Below are 6,797 nucleotides of genomic sequence, written 5' to 3' on the forward strand. Positions count from 1 at the left end.
AAGAGATTCCCCATTCTTAATATACTTTTGACTTTAAACGATTTTCACACAAAACATTCAGTAAACAAGACATTAAGAGATTCCCCATTCTTAATACTCATTTACTGAAACGATTTTCAAAAACGATAGTTAAGTAACCGAGACATTAAGAGATTCCCCATTCTCAACGCCCAGTTAACTTAAACATTTTCCTCAAACGCACATTAAGTAAACCGAGGTATTAAAAGATTCCCCATTTTTAATACTCGTTTAACTCTAATGGTTTTCAAATTCCACAGAAACAAACTCAAACATACTCTCACATTCAAACCATAATTCACAACAAACACACCAATTAACAAACATCAAGTATGGACACGCCAAATACAACAAACACAATTCAACACAACATGACACCCAAATGCATCAGACTTCATTTACTCATAGTCATACACAATGACTTCAAATTCATTTACCACGAAACATTCATCAATATAAACAAAACCTAACTCTAAGGTTTTACCCGTAACGCATTAGATTCGTTTTTCCCCAAATCGATACATTAAATCCTAACAAATTCCTTCCCACACAACCACAGATAAGTCCCTAATGCAAACTAGAAGTTTGGAAGGAGCCCTTACCTTAACGTTAGCTTCAACGTGGTTTTCCGGTACCGCGAGTAAAGCCAGTAAAAACTTTGCTCGCAACGCCGCCTCCAAATTGGTCCCCTAGCACCGTGGCGTGGTGGTGAGCAACTTTCCCTTCTAACTCTTCGCGAAATAAAGCTTGGATCTAGATGAAACGGGGGGTTTGTGTTTGAATCTCAAATACCGTTTTTCTTCGTTTTCGGATCAAAGAGGAAGAGTGGAGTTGCGAAATCCTTGTTCTAACTCTCACCCAACCTTGGGTTACTAGTTTTGAAGAAAAGAAAGCGACGAAAATGAAAACGGGAGAAGGAGGAAAAATGGGTCACGGTTGATCAGAGGAAGAAGATGGAAAATTCCAATTTTCCTTCCTTTCTTTTTCTTTCCTTTGTTTTTCCTTTCTTCCTTTTTCCTTCTTTCCCTTTTATACTAATTTCTTTTCCTCTTCCTTCCTTCTAGTTTTCCTTTCTTTTTCCCTCCAAGCAAACATATATATATAAAAAATATAACTTAACAAATATCTCAAAATATCTAGATATTTGTTAAATTACCGTTTCACCCGTAACGCATTAGATTCTCCGTAAAGGATTCACCGCACTTAATTCAATTTATTTAACGACGAGAAATTCTAATCGACATCAAAATATCTTTTTGATTATAAAAACTCCAAAATATTATTAACTTTGGCTAAAAAGTCTCCGAGCCAAAATCCAAAATACACCAAAAATACATAAAGGGTACTTTAAAATTATAGGTCTTACAATACTCAACACATCCCTCCTAAACCACTGATTTTCATTGTACGTGATGTTGATGTTGAATGGAGTATTTATAGAACTATGTACGGTCCGTTTGAACTAAAATGCATCTAGTTGCATATCCACACGGGTCTGTTGAGGGCTACATTCAATGGTATTATAGGATATCTCATCCTCGGATGATCCCTAACGTTACTGTCATAATGGACTCTTTTGTATTCATGAACAATATCAGCAAAAGTTTTTTTGGATGCAACCCAAGTCAAATTCTCAGAAAATGGATTGTTGTGTATATGCCCTTTGCGACCCATACTTATCTCAAATGAACCTTTTATCTTAATAATTTGGAACTTCAACATGTCATTCATACCATTTCATGCGTTACAGAAATATCCTTTACTGTGTTGTAAAAGTTTCTTCAATGACCAATGAGTAGATTCAACCCTAATATTCAAACATAAAAAAAGAATTGATATTATTTCAATAAAAATTCTATCATATAAAACAAAATGCAAATTTTTAATGACGTACCTATTAGTCGTAGTATTTTCTAGATGCAATACTCGATTGGTCCATGCTTCAACAAATCTTTCCTTGTGAAGACTCAACCATGTGTCTCTAACATAGTCAAAGAAAATAATATTATCGACACATGCTTGCTCAAATATTTACAAAAGTTCCTCGTACTCCTTCTCTTCAGAACAATAAAAAAATTTCCTCCATAACTCAGGAATTGATTCTTGTATATCTTTCTTTAATATATATTGTTTGCATTTGGCTCCAACAATTTTGTAAATACGAAGTTGACAAAGTAAATTTGATGAAGATGGAAATACAACTTCAATTGCATTTATTAAAGCAAGTTCTTTGTCAGTCATTATCACCTGAGGAAATGATGTGTTTGAAACAAACAACTCTTTTAACTTCTCCAATGCCCAACAAAATTTTTCTTGATGCTGACAATTCATATAAGCAAATGCAACATTGAATGTCAACCCAATTGAAGTTACCCCAACAATTTCAAACAATGGTACCCTATACTTGTTGGTTTTGTACGTGTTATCCATGATCAATACAACAGGAAACATGTTTTGTACGTGTTATCCATGATCAATACCTCAACAAAGCTATGGAATCTGGGTGCGTCCAAAACATGTTCCTCACAATATTGGAGTCTCTACTCCAACAAGCATACTTCTCAGCTTCAAGTAACTTCAACAAATATTGCATATCAGTTCTAGGTCTTTTCAAATTTTTCTTGTATGTGCTTCGTCGCTTATAAATTTAAGAGATATTAGTCACATTCTACTTATCTCGATCTCTCAAAGATGATAAGATGTGTCTTGGTGTAATGTGATACTTTGTCAACTCGTCAACATGTTTCTTATCTTCTTCTTTTAAGCATCCCATAAATGCATTATTCTCAAAAGTAGTCACTAACTCATGGTTGTGAAGTCCACACATTAAACTAATAATCCATCCCTTAACATTTTTCGATGGTCTCGATCTAAGTTTAAACGGAAAATCATACATTTTAGTTGAAGTACCCGAGTTACTTTTATTTGACTTATATTTTGGCCCTCTATCACAACCAAGAATTAATTTTGACTTTCGATCTCTTTCTGGTGTCTACGTTAGAGCAAGTAATGATAACAGCTACTCGATTTTTTCGGCCAACCTCTCTTTTCCATGATATGACAACTTCTTGTGACTCAAAAATTTGATCAGTTGTGAATGCTTAAATCAAATCTATACATAAAGGTTGTGTTTTTTCCATCCATATTTCAAAAAAAAAAAGTTAAAAAAGTCAACAACAAAAAAACACATACTAGATTTTTGAAATTTTCGGTCAAGTAAAAGTAACTTTCAAAAATGTCAAGGCACAAATTTCAGTAGTATAAATACTGTATCAAAAATTTATTTTGGGTTTTTAACAATTTGAGGGGTATATGTTTAATTGGGTGTACGAAATCCAACAGAAAAACTTTCAATACAAGGAGTCAATCACGTCAAACCATTATATTTGATCATGAAGGAGTTTGAGAGATCATCATATTGGATCAAGAACAATAACACAAGTGGTTTGAACACCACATCTTTATCCAACATCTTAAGAATACATTTATGAATCATCTCAATTATATAGTACTCAATATATATTTTTCCATCTATTGTAGAATTACTTTACTCACACTTGATATAACATTAATTTTTATTAACTTTTTTAATTCATCACAAAATATTACATAAGAGAACCAAAACAATTTTTACTATATTATGAGCTTGTTTGATTGTGTTTTTAAAAAATGTATTTTACTTTTATAAAATAATAGAACTAAAAAATCTGCTTTGACAATACTTTTTATATTCAAGTATTTTAAAATTATTTTGATTTTCTGTTTTTAAAAAGAGAAAAATGAAAACTGTTGTTTTTGAAATTCGAAAACCTTTGAAAATAATTTATGCCACCGAAAATATTACTGGGTTGAGTCGCGGACTAGGTCGCTCTCTTTAAGACGTTTCGAGGCACTGCCCAAAATTGTGCAAGGCAGACTATCAACCACGAAGTCCCCAGGATAAAACAGCCCAGATTCACTGTATCGGAGTTCTACTGCACTGTAGAAAACCGTTCTAGAATTACACCCTCAGTATGCCAGTCGATTGACTGACACTCAAATATAGCACGGAGGCTACTCAAGAAAATAAGAAGAAGAAGAAGAATATAAGGGGGAGAAGTGAGAAAAGCCTTAGATACGGAGAGCTTTTGGTGTGCTTTTCCAAGTGAGGTGAGCTCTCTATTTATAGATGAGTTCAGCAACTGGATCTGAGAAAAAAGGGGGGATCCAAGAGCACGAAGTCCATCAGCTGGTCACCAGGAACGTGCCTCAGAAATAGGAAACGTGACTTGACTAGGCTTCTTCATCGGGCAATAGTCAAAACGTGGGAAAGACTCAGCTTTAGGGTTTTGACGTGGCAAGTAACTGAAGCTAAGTCAAATTAGGGTTTTGGCTAAGCAAAGGACAGAAGATTAGTCTGTTTAGGGTTTGAATGAATCAGAACATTGACTTTGACCTTGTGGATGGCAGTTTCGTAACATATCGCAAGCAATTAATTAATTAAATAAATATTTAATTTCCATATGTTAAAAAAAACTTTAATACACCACACCGCACCACGACCCGAACCAGGCCGGGCCGAGCCAGCCTGGCGGGAGGCGGCGGCGCGCGCACGCGTGTGTGCGCGTCTGGTGGTCCGTTTGCTTGCGTTCTCCCTCCTTCACAAAATTGCGGTGCCCCTTGGGGCCCAACCCAATTGTGAAACTAACTCCTTATAAAGGTCATAAATGAGTGTGTTCCCTCCAATGTGGGACTTCTTATTTTTCAATTCACACATTAAAACCATCATCAATGCCAATTATGTTTCATCATTTCCAACAATCCCCCACTTGAATTTAAAAATAGATTCTTGAATAGCGTCAGACGCTTCAATAAGATTGTGCATAAACAAAGGTGTCTTTCGACTTGAACCTTTGCATAGCGAGTAGGATTCAGATTCAACAAGAGTAACCAATAGTTTTGAACTCTATCTCTGACATCAAACCCACACACAACCTTTTCATTAGGTGTATTCTAAAAAGCCCGTGCATTTAGGGCCCTGCACGTGTATCCCAGTCTAGTGAACGCTCTAGGAATTCTGCCTCGAAATTCCATAGGAAGCGGCCCCCACTTCCACATTCACGTAGGTGAGTCTATCAAGAGTACTCCTGTAGCCACTAGGTACCCCACTCCATATAGAGTATAGATCTCATTAAGAGTTTCTATTATCTCATCCTTTTTCGCTTCAGGAATCATGCTTCTCATTTTAAACATAGCATGTTCATCTCATATCACTATGACTTGTTATTACCCATTGAACCTAATTCTTGGGATCTCCAGTCTTTTAGGTCGGGTTACCATCATAAGTGACTCATTTATCTATAGGCATTAGTCTCATCCTTTTGGATGTATTTTGGACTTTCTCTCTAGCTAATCCTTTCATCAGTGCGTACATGATCCACAATAACAGCTCCTTTCGAAAGTAATTCTCTAATAGTGCTGTGCTTACGACATATTTGTCGTCTCTTACCGTTATAATAACGGTTCTCAATTTTTGCAATAGCCGCGGTACTATCGCAGTGGATCAACACAGCTGGTAACGGCTTATCCCACAAAGGGATTTCTGCTAGCAAGCATCTCAACCAGCTTGCTTCTTCACTAGCATTAGCTAGTGCTATCATTTCAGACTCCATGGTGGAATGAGCCAATATTGTCTGTTTCTTCGATTTCCATGATACAGCACCACCGGCTATGCTAAAAGCATAGCCACTGGTAGCCTTGGAGTCATCTGATAGGGTGTTCCAATCAGCATCACTGTATCCTTCAAGGACGGCAGGAAATCTTTGATAGTGTAATCCGAGACTCATGGTCCTTTTAAGGTATCTCATGACTCTATCGATAGCGTGCCAATGCTCCATACTAGGTCTACTAGTAAACCTGCACAACAATCCCACGACATAGGCAATGTCGGGTCTAGTACAATCAGTGGCATACCTGAGGCTGCCAATGATGCTCGCATATTCAGTTTGTCTAACACCTTCACCAGAGTTCTTGAAAAGTTTTACACTGGGATCATATGGTGTGCAAGCAAGTTTACAGTCAAAGTAGTCACATTTCTTTAGGATCTTTTCAATATAGTGAGATTGATCCAAAGAAATTCCCTTTTCTCACCTAGTAATCTTTATTCCGAGGATTACACTTGCTTCTCCGAGGTCTTTCATATCAAAGTTGTTGCTCAGCAATGATTTCACATTATTCACAACATGAATGTTTGAGCCAAATATGAGCAAGTCGTCTACATAGAGACATAATATAGTGCAAATGTTATTTTCAAATTTGTAGTAAATACATTTGTCACTTTCATTTACTTTAAACTCATTCGACACAATCAAGTTGTCAAATTTTTCATGCCATTGCTTAGGAGCTTGTTTAAGACCATACAGAGATTTATCTAACTTGCAGACCTTGTCTTCTTATCCATGAATTACAAAACCTTCAGGTTGCTCCATGTAGATTTCTTCTTCCAGTTCACCGTTTAAAAAGGCTATTTTAACATCCATTCGGTGTATCACCAGGTTATGAATAGCCACAAGTGATATAAGTACCCTAATGGATGTTAGTCTAGTGACTGGTGAGAAAGTGTCGAAGAAATCTATGTTCTCTCTTTGTCTGAAACCTTTGGCTACGAGGCGAGCCTTGTATTTATCAACAGATCCATCGGGTTTCAGTTTCTTTTTCAAGATCCATTTACAACCTATTGGTTTGCAACCAGGAGGCAAGTCTACCAGATGCCAGGTCTTGTTAGATTCTAGAGAATCCAT

The sequence above is a fragment of the Cicer arietinum genome, chromosome 2, assembly GCF_000331145.2.
Source record: "Cicer arietinum cultivar CDC Frontier isolate Library 1 chromosome 2, Cicar.CDCFrontier_v2.0, whole genome shotgun sequence".
Lineage (NCBI taxonomy): Eukaryota > Viridiplantae > Streptophyta > Magnoliopsida > Fabales > Fabaceae > Cicer > Cicer arietinum.